Source organism: Lissotriton helveticus, chromosome 4_1, assembly GCF_964261635.1.
Source record: "Lissotriton helveticus chromosome 4_1, aLisHel1.1, whole genome shotgun sequence".
NCBI lineage: Eukaryota > Metazoa > Chordata > Amphibia > Caudata > Salamandridae > Lissotriton > Lissotriton helveticus.
Genome location: NC_136063.1, coordinates 1458543223 through 1458559802, shown reverse-complemented (window position 1 = coordinate 1458559802; position 16580 = coordinate 1458543223). Strand labels below are relative to the sequence as shown.

General features: G+C 47.9%; 1 protein-coding gene across 2 annotated transcripts in view; it reads left to right on the top strand.

The window, feature by feature from the left end:
- Nucleotides 1-16580, top strand: part of LOC144829176 (enoyl-CoA delta isomerase 2-like) — a 530023-nt gene that overhangs the window by 347792 nt on the left and 165651 nt on the right. The gene's annotated exons all lie outside the window — the stretch shown is intronic.

The window sequence follows — 16580 nt, the reverse complement described above, 5'->3', positions numbered from 1 at the left end:
GATGTAGGCTACAGGTTGGTAGCCTACATCAGTAGGGGGTTCATTAATCTGTGATAGAACAGCCCCCACACCATGCTCTGAAGCATCTGTTTGGACAATAAATTCTTTTGAGAAGTTGGACGCCTGATGCTCGGGTGCTGTGCACATGGCAGTCTTCAGGGCGTCAAAAGCTTTCTGACAGGTGTCAGTCCAGTTCACCTTCTTGGCCTGCTTCCTGGAAGTCAGCTCAGTCAAGGGTGCACCAATGTTGCCATACCCAATGACAAATCTCCTGTAGTACCCCCGTGAGTCCTAAAAATGCTCTCACCTGTGTCCGAGTCATTGGGGGTTCCCATGCCAGGATGGTATCAATCTTGGGTTGCAGGGGCGCCAGCTGGCTGCTCCCTACCTGGTGCCCCAAGTACACCACGGAACGCTGCCCGACCTGGCACTTACTCGCCTTGATAGTGAGGCCTGCCTTTCGCAGTGCCATCAACACTTCCCAGAGGTGGCGCAGATGTTGTTCCCAACTGGCGCTGAACACTGCAATGTCATCCAGGTAGGTGGCACAGAAATCCTCCAGTCCAGCAAACACCTGGTTGGCCAACATATGATGGTGGCAGGGGCACTCTTCATCCCAAAGGGCATAACCCAGAATTGGTAGTGCCCATCTGGTGTTGAGAATGCTGACCTCTCTTTGGCCCCATCAGTCAAGGCGATCTGCCAGTACCCAGACGTCAAGTCAAACGTGCTGAGGTACCGTGCAGCCCCTAACCGGTCAATGAGCTCATGAGCTCTGGGGAGGGGGTGCGCGTCAGTCCGGGTGACTGAATTGAGTCCTCGGTAGTCCACACAGAACCCGAGTTCGGGTGTGGCACCAGGTGCGGCAGCCTTTGGGACCAAAACCACTGGGCTAGCCCAAGGACTGCTAGAGGACTCAATCACCCCTAAGGCAAACATCTTCGAGACTTCCTCCTTAATGTAAGCTCTGACCTTGTCAGTCACTCTATAAGCCTTGTGCTTCACAGGAGGACTGTTCCCAGTGTCCACATCATGGACGCACCACTCTGTGACACCAGGAATCAAGGAAAACAAATCAGAGAATTGTCTCAACAGTTGGTGACAATTTTGCTGCTGATCAGGGGTCAGTGTGGCAGAGAGGCTGACACCATCCACTGACCAATCTTGTTCTGTTGCAAACAGGAGGTCAGGGAGAGGCTCAGTCTCCTCCCCATTCCATCATCCGTTGCTAGGAGCATGCCCTTCTTCGTACCTTTCTAAGTGGGGCTTCAGGCGGTTAACATGCAGGACCCGCAAGGGGTTCCCAGGAGACTGCAAGTTCACCAAATAGGTGACATCAATCTTGCGCTCCACCACCTCAAATGGTCTGGTCCACCTGTCCTGCAGCACACAAGGCTCTACAGGGGCCATGACCCAAACTTTGTGTCCAGGTTGAAGTTCAATCAGAGTGACATTCTGATCGTACCACCGCTTCATGTCCTCCTGGCTGGCTTCCAGATTCTCCTGAGCGAGTTGTCTGAAATGCTGAGTCTGGTTCCTGAAGGCCAGCATGTAACTGAATACATCTTAGGGAGCTTTCCTGGGAGATTGCCCCCAGCCTTCCTTGACCAGACTCAAAAGTCCTCTTACCAAGTGTCCATGCAATGATATGATATGATATGATATGATAAATGGGACTTGTAAAGCGCACGTTCACCTACGGTTTCTTGGCGCTGTGGTGGGAGGGCTGTGTGGTACATCGTGGTGCGAACGAGTTGTGAGCTAACGAGAAGAGCCAGGTTTTGAGTGATTTTATGAAGTGAGCGTAGGAAGGGAGAAGGCGGAGTGCAGGGGGGAGGGAGTTCCAGAGGAGAGGAGCCTGGGTGGAGAATCTCAGGCTCCATGTTTCTTATGCCTGAAAGAGCAGGGGGTAAGAAGATTGGAGTTAGAGGAGCGAAGAGCACGTTGGGGAACATATCGGTCTAAGAGGGAGGAAATGAAAGAGGGCCCCTGAGAGGAAAGGGCTTTGTGAATCAGGCAGCCAAGTTTGAAGAGGCCGCGCTGGGCAACAGGGAGCCAATGAAGGCTCTTAAGGAGAGGCTTGGTGTGGCTGGATCTTGGCTGGCCATGGATCAACCTGGCTGCCTGATTCTGGATGAGTTGGAGGCGTTGTGATTGATATGATGGTATGCCCACATATAGGGAGTTCGCATAGTCGATGCGAGACATGACTAGTCCCAGGGTGACCTGCACAAGAGCTTCTCGGGAGAGAAGTCTGCTGATTTTGCAAATGCGGCGCAGATGGTAGAAGCAGACGGAAACAACTGAGTTAATTTGCGCCCTCATGGAGAGGTCCTTGCAAATGGTGATGCCTAGGCTCTTGACAGAGTCAACAGGGGAAGTGGAAGGTCCAAGTGAGCGTGGCCAGAATGAAGAACTCCAGGGGTTGTCAGGGGGACCAGTGAGAACTAACTCAGTCTTGTCGGGATTGAGTTTGAGCTGATTTAGATTCATCCAGGAGCTGATGAAATTCATGACAAGAGTGGACGTTTTGGATGGAGGATGGGGAGGGGTCGATGTTAAAGATGAGCTGAAGGTCGTCAGCGTAGTTGAAGATGGTAACAGATTTTTGTTGAAGCTCCGAGATGAGGGGACGATTATAAAGGTTGAAGAGAAGTGGTGAGAGCGAGGAGCCCTGCGGGACTCCACAGGTGAGACGCTTTCCCACTGAGGAGAAGGGTGGGAGGAAAACTGCCTGAGCACGATCTTGGAGAAATGAGGTAATCCATCGCAGTGGTAGCCCCCGGATGCCGGCGTGCTCGACACGTTCGAGTAGGATGGTATGGTCAACGGTGTTGAACGCCGCCGACAGATCCAGGAGCACCAGAGCCTGAGAGAGGTTCTGGTCCGCCCCCTTTTTTAGCTCCTCATGGACGGCCAGGGCGATTGATTCAGTGGAGTGCTGAGGCCTGAAGCCAGCTTGGTGGGGGTCAAGAAAGTGGGTAGATTCGATGAAGGTGCTCAGACAGTTAACCACAAAGGCTTCCAGGACTTTGCCCAAATAAGGGAGGAGGGAGATTGGGCGGATGTTGGAGAGTGCCGGGGTCTGCTCCAGGTTTTTTAAGGATGGGTGAGACCACAGCTGTTTTGAAGGAGAGGGGGACCACCCCTGAAGAGAGGGAGTTATTTAGAAGAGAGAGGGGGCATGGGATTATTGAGGTAAATCTCACTACTAATGTGAGAGGGGCAGCTGTCATGAGGGGAGTCAGACTTAATTTTCCCGAGAAGAGAAAAGAAGGTTTCTTCAGTGAGCGTGGGGAACGTGAGATAGTGGACGGGGTCGGGGGGGGCCGCTGTGAAGTGTGGTATGGTAGCAGCAGTGGGGATACTAGTTTTAATTGTGAAGATTTTTTCGATAAAGTAGCTATTGAGGGAGTCGCAGAGGGGTTGCGATGGAGGGGATTTAGCAGTGACACGGTCAGGTTTTACCAGCTCATCCACGATGGAAAAGATGGTTTTCGATTTACAGCTGGAGCTGAGTATTTTCGCAGAGAAGTATGTTGATTTAGCCGCAATGATGGCTACCTTGTAGTCCTGTAGGGCCATTAAGAACGAAGTTTTTTTGAGGGGGCAGTAATGAAGCCTCCACTTGCGCTCCAGTTGGCGCAGAGCGAGCTTCCTGTCCCTGAGATCTTTTGTGAACCAAAGTTGGGCGTCGTGGAGTCTCTTCATTTTAAGGGCTTTCAAAGGGGCAAAGTTGTCTCTCGCCTGGGCCAGCCAGGAGGCGAGGGCTTCAGCCTGCACATGGGGTGAGCATTGAGGATCCGTGAGGTCAGGAAAGGCTGGAAGGGTGGAAGTGAGGCTCATGCAGAGGGAGGGAATGTCTACATGTTTCCAATTTCTGACCATAGTTGGAGCAGCTGTGTGTTACAGTGGCGGTCGGCAGACTGATAGAGAAGGAAACAGAATAGTGGTCGGACCAGGCACAGGGAGAGACTCAGAGGTCAAGAATGTATGTCCAGATTTAGACTCCAGGCCTGGTCCAAAATATGCCCTTTAATGTGGGTGGACACTTTGATCTGTTCTGAGAAGTTAAGCCCAGTGAGTAAGTCCGTGAATTGTTTGGAGCAGGGGTTCTCAAGTGGGTCATGTGGCCAGTAGTTGAAATCTCCTATAATAAGGAGCTTGGCATGGTTGACCACCAGCTCTGCATCCAAATTACTGAAGAACTGGATAAAGTTCGATGAAGGGTTAGGTGGCCGGTAACAGAGTACACATGTCAGCGGAAAATGTTTAGAGTGCAGTGTGACTGCTTAAATGTCAGCCAAAGGGGTATTAGGAATAGTTAGGGAAGTGAAGATATGCGGGTGGGCAATGATGACGGCAACTCCCCCCCAATCTTCCCATCTGGCCGGTTTGCCTGGAGGATATAGTCATTAACAGGGAGAGCAGCCAGGATGTCTGGCGTAGACTCAGACGAGAGCCATGTTTCGGAGAGAAACAGGATGTCCGGTCTGATGGTGTCGAGCAGATGGAAGATCTCTACCTGGTGCCTGGCTAACGAGCGGGTGTTTAGATACCATATGGGAAGTTTGGTGGGAGTTGGTTTGGGGTGAGTGAGGGGGGTAGGGGTCTGGGGGGCGCTGGAGAGTGCCAAGGGGGTGGGAGGGGATAGGTCGACCAGGGGTGCGGGCAGAACATCAGGGGGTGGGGAGTAGATCCCAGTGTTGCGTAGCCTATTGCGGAGTTCAGTGGTAATGGGCCAGTTGCCATGGCAGGTTCGAAGCTGCTGAGGGGTAAGAGAGGGCAAATTGGGCAGGGGGTATGGCCCTAGGCCCCGGCCGGGCGCAGACGGGCTTGCCTTTGGCGCGCCAGCTGCGCGGCGGGAAACACATTGCTATTTGAGGGTAGCGGCACGGCCTGATCGCGGTGCTCCGCCCCAACTGAAGTGGAAGAGAGACTATTGTCCTGCGTGAGCCTGCACCCTCCACAACAATCGGGCTAGCACCGTGGTGGACCGGGGTGCAGGCGAAATGCGCAGGAGACTGAGGGGTGTCCAGAGGAAGGCAAAATGCGAGTAGCAGTGAGGCAGGTAAAATACAATTTTTTAAAAATATTCGCCCGGAAGCACATAGTTAAAAGTGAAGGGCTGGGTCTCAGGGGAGCTCACTGGGAGACTGCTGTGCAGAAGTATGCCGAACCTTAAGCCTCAGACCAGTATCCCCCAACGTACCTCCAGCGCGCTACCATGCAATAGTTCAAAGGGGCTGAACCCTAGGGACTTTTGTGGCACCTCACGGTAAGCAAAAACAAGGCATGGCAAGAGGAAGTCCCACTTAATCCTCATAGGTTCCTCAAGACCCATAATCATGCCTTTCAGGGTCCGGTTGAATCTCCCAAACAGCCCATTACCTTGTGGGTGGTAAGGAGTGGTGAACTTATAGGTAACACCACACTCCTTCCACAGAGACTTCATATAACTGGAAATGAAGTTGGTACCTCCGTCAGACACCACCTCTCTGGGGAACCCCACACGGGAGAAAATCCCTATCACTGCACGTCCCACCACGGGGGCCGTCATTGTCCTGAGCGGGATGGCTTCCGGGTAGTATGGTCCTCCAAGACCAGGATAAACCTGTTGCCCAGGGCTGTCTTGGGGTCCAGTGGCCCCATAATGTACATGCCCACCTGTTAAAAGGGGGTACTGACTGCAGGGAAAGGTTGGAGAGGAGGCCTGTGCTTCCTTCCACTTTTCCCACTTGCCTGGCAAGTTTGACAAGTCCTACAATGAGTATCTGAACTCTTCCGCACCTGGGGCCAATAAAAGTGGGTGACGAGCCTTTCAAAGGTCTTGTCCTGCCCCAGATGTCCAGCTAAAGGTACATCATGAGCCAACCCTAGTAGGAAGGCTCTGAAGCGCTGGGGTACCACCAGCACACGGGCTGACCCAGGCTCAGCAACCTTAGGCTCACTATACAGGAGGTCGTTCTCCCAGTAGATCCAATGTGATCCAGATTGATCACCTGCTGCCTGGTTTGTGGCCTGTTGCCCCAAACCCACAAGAGAAGGGCACTTCTTCTGCTCTGCACAAAATTCCTCCCTGGAGGGCCCTCCTTCTTGCTTCCAATGGGTCAGCTCAGGTAGGTCCCCCAGTTCAGCAATTTGCTCCCCTGTAGGTTCCAGGCCATCCCCTCAAGGTCTGTCTCCTCCTGGACCGTGGGAACAATGGGGGCTGATTTTCCGCGCCCCCTACCTCTTCTCTTTAAGGCAGATTCCTGGGCCATACTTTCAGGCTCCAGGACCTCTTGAACACCCTTGGCTGCCATAGACCGAGTGGTCACACACGCCCACTCAGGCAGACCCAACATCTCTAAATGAGCCTTCTTCTCCAGCTTAGCCCAAGGGGAGCTTTCTAAATCATTGCCTAACAGACAATCAACAGGCATGGCTGGCCTCACAGCTACCTGAAGAGTACCAGAGACGTCCCCTCCCACTCAAAGGGAACTTGAGCCACCTTGCAATGGCGCTCTGTGTTGTCAGTGGCACCAACAGGGAAGAATGCATTGGAGACCACCTGCTCTTCAAACACCAAGTGACACTTGACAGCTGTCACACTGGCTCCGGTGTCTCTAAGAGCCCCCACTCTATGACCATTGATGGTCACCCACTGCCTTTATTTTTTAGTGTAATGCTAAATTCGAATTTCTACCATGTTCCCTGAGTCAGCTAGGATTATAAGATGTAATAATCTAACTGCCCATTCTGTCCTATGGAGAACAGGTAGCCTTGCAATAGTGAAAAACGAAAATGGTTGTAATTCACTATTAGGACATGCCACACACACCAGGGCTAGTCCTACCTTATCCTTACTATGCACCCTGCCCTTGGGCCTACCATAGGGGTGTCTTATATGAAGAAAAGGGAAGCTTTATGGACTGGCAAGTGGGTGCACTTGCCAGGTCGACATGGCAGTCAGACTGCACACTGGCCTTGCAATGGCAGGCCTGAGACACACTTTACAAGCTGCTTCTGTGGTTGGTACAACCACTGCTGCAGGCCCACCAGCAGCATTAGGTTTACGAACCCTGGGCACACATGGTGCACTGTACTAGGAGCTGACAAGTAAACCCAATCAGGGAGCCACTAATCAGTAAATCAATTTAACATAGGGAGCACTTGCACTGTGGCACTGAATACCAGTGGCACAGTGCCCAAATCATATAACCAGCAAAACATATCAAAAACAGAGGAGGCAATCAGTAAAAATGGAAGGAAGATTCACGCCAATGACGCCAGGTCTAACACCAGGGCTCTCAAGGATCCATCTCCGTATTTGATTTAGTTAAGTTCGATGGCCCCCACACTTTTTTCCCTGTTCATTAACGGAGTAGTGGCTCGCATGCTATCTGCTAACGTGGACGCTCTCTCTTTGGCCAGTATTAAGATACCGATTTTAATGTTCGCAGATGATACCCTGATTTTATCTAAGACCATGAGTGGTCTACTTATCTTTGACAATTTCTGTGGGGAGCATTGCTTAGAAGTCAATGTGGCTAAAACTAAGCTAATGACCTTTAACCCCCATCGAAGTTTTAGATCCAAGCTGAGTATGAATGATCGCCCTCTAGAGATAGTCAAAGCTTTTATGTATCTGGGTATTCATGTAACAGACGATCTTAGATGGTCCCAGCACATAGATATTGCAGTTCTAAGGCATAGACAATTGGCTGGTGCTCTTGGTTCGGAGCATAGAAAATCTAGGACCAAACCGATTAAGCCAGCACTGCAGGTCTACGAGGCCAAGGCCCTTGGCTCTGCACTATATGGTTCTGAATTGTGGGGCTTTGAGAAGCTTGAGTCATTACAAACATCAGAAAATACGTTTCTCTGGGCCATCACTGGTCTCCCCAAAAGTACTCCTTTGCTCCCACTTAGGCACGATCTGGGTAGGAAGGCTGTAGTAGACCTAGCGAGGCTCCGTCCGATTCTATACTGGAGGAGGCTCTGGACCACTCCCGAGCTTTACTATTATGCTGAGGGATTTTTAGCTATAATTAAAGCGGATGAGTTCCATAAATAGGCTGGTTAAACGTCCTTAGAACTATGCTGGGTGATCTTGGTCTCCAACTGCTCTGGGACGATCCGATAGGTTCCCCATTCCCAAGCAAAAAAGCTTTAAAGGAAATTTATTGGAAATATGTGGCGACCCGGAATTGGAGAGTCACCAAGGCTGGTTCTATGGCTGGAGGTTTTCTAGAAGCTAAACTGTATCCCAGCTTAGAACTTTATTGGGATGCTATTACCTCACCTAGGGATAGGAAGCTCCTTTTTCAAATTAGAGCTGGTGCTCTCCCTCTTAAGTCTTTAACAGGCAGGTGGGGGGGGGGTTTATCTAATAGCAATTGTCCAGCCTGTGGAGCACATAAGGAAACAATTGGTCACTTCTTATTTGCTTGTAGAACCTATGTAGAACCCAGGCGCATTTGGTTAACACCCGTGTGCAAAAACCTAGGCACCACCAGTAGCGATGTAGCTTTAAGAATTATTTGCACTAGCAATTTTTTGCCCCTAGTTATAGCCACAGCTAAATAACTTGGATGGGCATGGACTATCAGACAGAGGGTTTTAGGCAGCTGATTGTTTTTATTGTACTCAGGGATTGTCTGTATACTATTTTATCTGCATATTTTATTCACAATTTTTTAATTATGAATTAATGTCTTCCAAATGTAGGGGTGCTTTTTTATCAATGTTTTTTATATTCGTGATTGTATGTGCTTTTATGAGAAAAACTGGAATAAAGCATCTTTGACTTAATTTAGTTAAGGGTCCATTTGTGGATTAAATGTGCTGTCGCTGAAAGTGTGTTTTTCGTTGGCAAACGGCTGGAGAATGTGTTGATGACTGGAGAAAGCATGGAGAAACAGCAAAACCCTGGAAGCACGCATCGCATACAGGGCCGCCACTGCGGCACACCACCAACACATCAGATGTACGAAGAGAAAATTAATTAAGGACAGAATCCTCTCCAAATCTCACAACTCCAAGGAACTCTTTGGGATTATTCAAGAATTCACCAGACCTTACTATGAAACCACCGACGTCCCTTCCTCAAACTCAGCTTCTTTCATCACAAGATCAGGATTCTCTATGACAATTTTGAAGAGGTGACTAAGGCCCCGACCCAACACCATCCAACAACCACGCCACCCAGCCGATTCACCTCACCTGGACCCCTGTCACCATAGAAGACACCACAAAGACCATGAAGCGCATCCACTCCAGAGCATCCACTGACCCCTGCCCACCGCACATCTTCCACAGGGCCGCCATCGCACTAGCACTACGACGGACAATCAAATCAACTGCGCCCTTGAAACAGGCATGTTCCCCGACGACCGGAAACTTGCCAAAGTCAAACCCCTCCTCAAGAAACCCTCCGCAGACCCGACAAACGTCAAGAACTGCAGGTCCATCTCTCTCTTCGCCGTCAAAGTCATCGAGAAAATAGTCAACACCCAGCTAACACACTTCATAGAAACTAACATCCTCGACTCATCTCAATCTGAATTCCGCAGCAACCACAGCACCAAGACTGCCCTCCTGCTCGCCATGGATGTAATCCACTCTCTCCTCAATCAAGGCCACACTGCAGCCCTCATTCTACTAGACCTCTCAGCAGCCTTCGACACCGTCTCCCACCACACACTAGCGCCCGGACACCACAACGCCAGCATACAGGAAACTGCCTTAAACTGGATCCACTCTTTCCTCTCCAGCAGAACACAAAGAATAAGACACACGCCCTTCCTCTACGAAACCACAGAGATCAGATGCGGAATACCCCAAGGATCCTCTCTCAGCCCCACGCTCTTCAACATCTACATGGCCCCCCTTCCAATCAGTCAGAAAACATGGACTCGGCATAGTGTCCTACGCCGACAACACCCAGCGCATCCTCTCCAAGGAACTCGACATCACCAGGCCCAGTTTCCAGGAAGGAATGAAGGACCTCGCATCCTGGATGAGCAGCAGCTGCCTGAAGCTCAACTCAAGGAAAACAGAAGTCCGCATCCTCTGATCCACCACTGCTGCACGGGACGACACCTGGTGGCCCCCTGCCCTTGGAAACTGCCCCCACACGGACCAAGCCCACAACCTCTGCATCATACTCGACTCCCCTACATGACCCGACAGATCAACGCCGTATCCTCCCCATGCTTCAACACCCTCCGCATACTCCGCATGACCTTGAAATGAACGCCCCGACGCCAGGAAGACCGTCCCCCACGCACTCCTCACCAGTAGGCTGGACTACAGAAGGCTCTCTATACCGGAATCAACAAATCACTTCTTTGCAAACTCCAGACTGTCCAGGACATCGCAGCCAGGCTCATCCTCTGCTTCCAACGACACAGCCACATCACCCAGCGCCTCCACTGGCTCATCATCGAAAAGTCACCTTGATGCTGCTCACACATGCCTACAAAGCCCTCCACAACTAGAAAAAGCCTTTACAACGTGGTTTTTACCACGTTGTACCTTTACCACATGTTTTTAGAACACATATGCTTTACTAAGTATGCTTTTGCCATGCATTTAAGGTTAAGTTTGGGGCAGTGGGGGTCTCCCCCCCCACAAATACATTGTTTATATCTATAAATATAGATCTAAACAATGCGTGGTAAAGGTATATGTTATAAGAAAGTGGGGTAAAAAATGTATGGTGACTATTTCATGGCATTGTTCTGTCATACAACTCTCCACAACACCAGGCCCCAATACCGCAACAAAGGAATCTCCTTCCAGGCCCTCAAGAGAAACCTCTGCTCTGCAGACCTAGCCCTCGCCGAAATCCCCTGCATACACAGAGCCAGAACGGGAGGGCAGATCCTCTCCTGCATCGCGGCCAAGACCTGGAACAAACTCTCCCCCTCAGCATCAGACGATGCCTTACACTGCAAGCCTTCAGAAAATACCTCAAGACCTGGCTCTTCAAGTGAACTCGGAGCTGCCCAAACCCCTCACCCTCCTCCTACCCCCCCCCCCCCCTCCAGTGCCATGGAGACCCTTACAGGTGAGTAGTGCGCTCTATAAATCCCTGATTGATTGATTGATAAAGTGGTTGGCAGTTTGAGAAGGTTTTCTGGGCTTTTGCCTCAGCAGGCTTTAACTGTTCTAAGTATCTTTATTTTGATTGTAGGCTCCATCTGCAGAGATACTTCAAAACTGGTTTGATGTATTTATGAAGGTTCAAGCACATTCTGGCTGTTTACTTTTGTTGTTTTTGTAACCTGTCAATTTATTCAGAATCCCTGTGTATGTGACGTTGCAGGAATCAATGTGTGCCAATAATAGGCCTCTTGTGATCTCCAGCTTGCTGTTTATTTGGAGCAATGGGAATATTTTACAGAAGAGAATTGCATGTTGATGTCTTTAGTAATTGAATTGACCTGAGATATCAACGAGTGTGCAGAGACAAAGGAATTTCCAGATCCCTTCCTGTCATACAAGTTCTGAACTGTTTCCGAGGCCTGTGGGCCAGATGAAGTGTAATGATTTGGCTCGGCTTCTCTAACCATCTGTATTGTGATTCTAATGTTGGTCATGCAAAGGAAGCTTTGCTTCGTCCTGTAGAACAAATGTAGCAAGTATAAAGTGATGCTGTACTGATAATCGGTCCTGCTAGCCAGCTCAAGGTGTTTAGGGCGTCCTTTGTGTGCATTTGGAAGTTCACTTAGTCGTGATTGTGGAGCTATGCCAAGTGGGCCACATGGTTACTGAAGAGTGAGAAAGGGGTTCTCCTTCAGGTGTGAACAAATGGAACTTAGTCTGCCCATTGCTTAGCATTGGCTGATTTTACTCTTATTTCCTTGCTTCTCATTGGTTTTTGCATCCATTTCCACTTTGTATTTGTGTGCCTTCGTCCTTTCGATGGACCATTGACCAAATTCTTGGATTTCTTATATGTGCCCATATGCTGATCAATCTTCCTCCCACTCCAACCCTCTTGCCCAGTCGCTTGCTTCTTTGCCATGAAGTACTCCACGAGAGTGCATGTACTAGCCAACTGTCTACCTTGCATGCTTCTCTATCTCTCCCATATCTCCCTCAAGAACAGCGTTCTACTTTGCAGGCTCCACACTTGGCTTTACTGTGTAGCCTGTACTTCTGTGCCCCCAAGCAGTGCCCATATTCCTCTACCTTGTGTGTTTCTGGGTTTTCTTCTTTTTTTTTGTGGGGTTTTCCTATTATATAGTGCAAACTCTGTCCAAGGACATTAGTGCGCTCTCTGTGAGAGCATACGTTACACAAGCCCAGATTCCTTTTATGAGGCACAGGGAGATTAAGTGATGTAACCAGGATAAAAGGATGTTGAACTGGCCCCGGGACTTGAACCTGGTTCCCCAATTCCAAAGTCAGCAGCACTAGCTGTAACGCAGTGCCCTTCAGTCACTCCTCCACTTTTACAGCTTATCCAGATCAATGGAATGTCTCTTTTATGGGCATGTGAGACTCACGCCGTACTCCCATCCAAAGCATGAGTGTCTTTACTTGACAAAGAAGGGCAAAACCTAAATTAGTTTGATACATTGTCAACCAGATCCCGTTATTATCCTGGTTTGTGTTTTGGACAGACTTCTGTTAAAATAAAAATGTTCTCTGTTAAAGAGTTCTGCTGCTTTTTGGCACGAGGTGTGTGTGGAATCTATATAATTTAGCCCGTAAAACATTATATACGTTTTAATCCAGGGCCATGTTCCGGTCCTCCCCCACCCTTCTCCACTTTTAAGAATCAGATAAGAACTATTTACTTGAGGGGTAAGTAAGAGGGAATTTGATACCGCTGCTTTAGCATCAGTAAAGGCAACTTTTGATCTGCACGTGTATTTATTGAGTCTCTTTGATTTGCATACATTTTTAACTCAAAATAGCGCCTGTTTATATGTAATTTTAGAATTTCATATCTGATGACTTGTTTGATTCTTTTGTAGTTTAAGTGTAACTTATGGAGAATTAAGTATTGCACAATGCCTACTGGCTTTGTAAGGAATACATAGCAAAGGGACGCATGTATCATTCACCTGGAACTACCCACGCTAGTCCTGATATCAGAGGTCATAACTGAAGTTTTAGAAATATAAAGTTAGCTTGGCTTTGACCATACCATACTATGCTCATGATTTAATACCAGTCTTTACTGTTCTTATTTTTGCTGAAGCTAATGCATCTAGGGCTTGGTTCTTCTGGGTCATTAGGGTTGACAGGAGTTTAGACTTCAGGCTTCTTTATCCTGACATTTCTCTACTGTCTGACAGGGATGGGTGGTACGGTGATTCTATTATGATAATATTGCTATATTTCAGGTTTGAGAGGTAGATGTAATTATAGTTGTGAGCAGGTTTGTGGTTTGTCCACAGTGTTGGAGATCTCGGCGGCGTGAGAGAATAATACGTCTGGCTATTTGCAGTGGACTGTCTCGCCTGGTTTATGGTTCTTAAACATTTCAACAAATAACGTCAGCTGTTTTAAATGTAGCCTGCAAATAACAGTTTGAGGTTGCCGAAGAAAAAGATTTTCTTGTGTAAGTCCTGCAAGTGGGTGGTAATTTCAAGGAATTTATCAATGAATGCCAAGTTGTAGCAATGGGGTTGTATACCACTACCACTACTAGAAATTAACTGTACACCCATATGAGAACTATACAGTGATGGGCAGCTCTGTGCAGTGTTGGTTGCCCTTCACCCTTTTCTTGGCTTCCACGTTTTAAAAATTACTTTTTTTGTGACCTAAAGGCAGAACGGAAATTGAGGATAATAGAAGAGCCATGTCTCTGAGGCTGATTATATGACAGTTGGTTTAGGGGAGGAGGTTGTGGGTTTCCAGAATTGGCTTTTGCACTCCCATCCACTCCACTGCCTATAATTGTTCAATTTGTGTTGGCCCATAGGAGAAAGTCTAGTGAGATTACCTCATATCGCCCATGTAAGCACTTATTTTTGCAACATACTTTGTGGGGAAGCAGTGATTGTCCTTTCGGTGCTACCAGGACCAGCACATGCTTGGCCAATGATGCATTAAACATTATATGGAAAAAGGGCCTCTAATCAATCTAGAGATAGCAGTACATTCTTCTCCATCGTTTTCCAATTGGGTATCTGCAGCTGTAGGATAGTTTATAGGGGTATATCTGTGTATTACAGCCTGGTTTCCCATTGAAGCTTCCTCAAAGATAACTAGCAGTGTTTCATCAAGTGGCAGCAAATCTTGAATTATTCCATCCTCTTGCACTGATACTTGTTATCTTGTATGCATGCAATCCCTCAACGAGGGTTCGCCCATTCCCTGAACTTGGCAGAGTACTGTGGTGCTCCGCTGAACAAGCAGTCTAAATTTAAGCTGATTCCATATTTTCTGCCTCATTTATAAGCTGTTTATTTCTGACGTGCCCACTTTGGGCCACACTATTAATACAATTTCATCCAGGGAGCTCCTTTAAATCGGAGCCTTTTTCACTAATTGGAGCCTAATTTATTTGTACTGTTTTATTGAGGGTAAAGCACATTATTTGTACTGTTCTATTGAGGGTAAAGTACAAATTTAGCCCAAGAGGGCTGCATAGCTTTGTACATAGCTGCAGTTTACGCTTCCACTGTGAGCTTAAATGGAGATGCAGGTATGTTTTTAATGAGAAAGCCCGAGAATAAATGCGTGCATTTTAAGAAGAAACGCCGAATCACAGTCCGGTTAGGAAGTAAGGGAAGGGATGCAGTCTGCGCTGGTAGGCAAACTGTGAGCAAGTGGGTTTGAGAGATTGGCTAAACCACTGAAAGAGCAAATATGAGGTGTAAAGAGGCACCAGATTCTCATTACCTGTACCGAGAAGCCTGTGTGCACCTACGTTTTTGTGAGTCTTCTGGATTTCCAGCCTGGCTAGCGACGTGCTCTTAGTGGTATATGTGCGGCCTATCAAAGTAGTGGAGTACTTTATCAATCGAAAAAAACACATTTTTAAGTGGATTCTGGCAGGGCGAGGAAACATTCAAATGCATATCTTTAAAGGAAAGGTGTACAAACTTTCCTGGCTGGCGATTGGCTTACTAAGCATATGATTTTAAGTGACAACCATTCTCTCTTTTGGACTTCTTTCTTGTTACTCTTCAGCCTAAACCTGACCATGATTGAACGAAGAGCAGTGGCGGCCTGTAATGTGCAGGTGAGGTGGGCCTACACACACACGGACACTTTCACACCTGCAATTGTGTATCCTAGAGGGGAAGCGGCTTCCAGGCCCTAATTCCTCCTTTAACTCGGTCTCTACTCTACCTCCCTCTACCTTTGTCTCATGAGTAATGTTTTGTCACTTCTATATCAGGTGTTTCCTCAGTGAGTTTTTCTGTGTTTTTGTTTGTGTAAGTTATTTTTGTATTGTAATATTAGCTGTTCACCTGCTATTATTATGACCAAATTGTATTTCCATTAAATTGTTTTTACTCTAAATGGATTTTCAATTACTTGGATTCTCAAAAATGAGTTTCTTTAATGTTAGTCTTTTATGAAGTTACTTAGTATAAAAGTAAATGTATCTATTGTATTAAAGCGCAGACAATAGGTTGAATCTTGGTTTCAATATGCAACAATAACAAAAGATTATTTTGCAGCCCCATTTCTGATAGATATTTCTAACTGCAGATTTCTCACCTTAGAATATTTCCCAAATGTTAGACTGGAACCTGGTTTATTTTTCTCCAGCGTTTCGTTAGATGGCACAGTCCTCTCCATGTGGTTCCATTCCACCCTGAAGTAACGAAGCAAAGCTGCATGAGCGTGCCACCCCTGCGCACTGGTATCAGTTCCTTTCTTTCATTGACTTCCAACATTTAGAGCTATGGTCCCAATTTCGTCGGCCTTCCGACAATTTCCAAACTGGTGGCCTGATTTATATATTGGTGTCAAAATGGCAACAGACTATCCTTCCTAAAGATATGATAGCCTGCACTCCTTGTTTAGATTAAAGTTTATCAAACATAAAACATATACTCAACTAATCCTGGTGCAGTCCCAATACCGACTAGCTCCTATCGGTTACTCAAATGCACTTTCCACTTGCCCCAAAGTGCACCTTCGGGTCAAGTGGAAAGTGCGTCCCTCAAAGAACAGTTTCTGTTTATTTTGTTGCAACAGACTATCCTTACCACCAACATAAAGGCCTGCCCGTGGGCAGACCTTGTGTTTAACCATGGTGAAGACTCCTCTGTCTCGGCCATGGTTAAACCTCTCCTATGAAGGTTAACCTCCAACAGTCCATGCTCAAAGTCCACCCATCTAATTTAGAGGGGTGTACTTACAGGTCAGCTTTCACTGCCTGTCAGCGCCAGTAGCTACCCTGAGGTCAGAGCTCTAGTACTTCTTTATGCCCCCCCCCCCCCCAAATCCCACTCACTCCTAGTGATGGTGGCTATTCCCCATTCACAATAGTCAACATCCAGGGTAAGCCACACTAGAAGAACGAGTCAAGAGTCCATTCGGACTCTATTGAAAAGCTGTGTTCCAGCACCTTTGCACCAACTAGCAAGCAAGTTCCCTCGAAGCTGACTGGC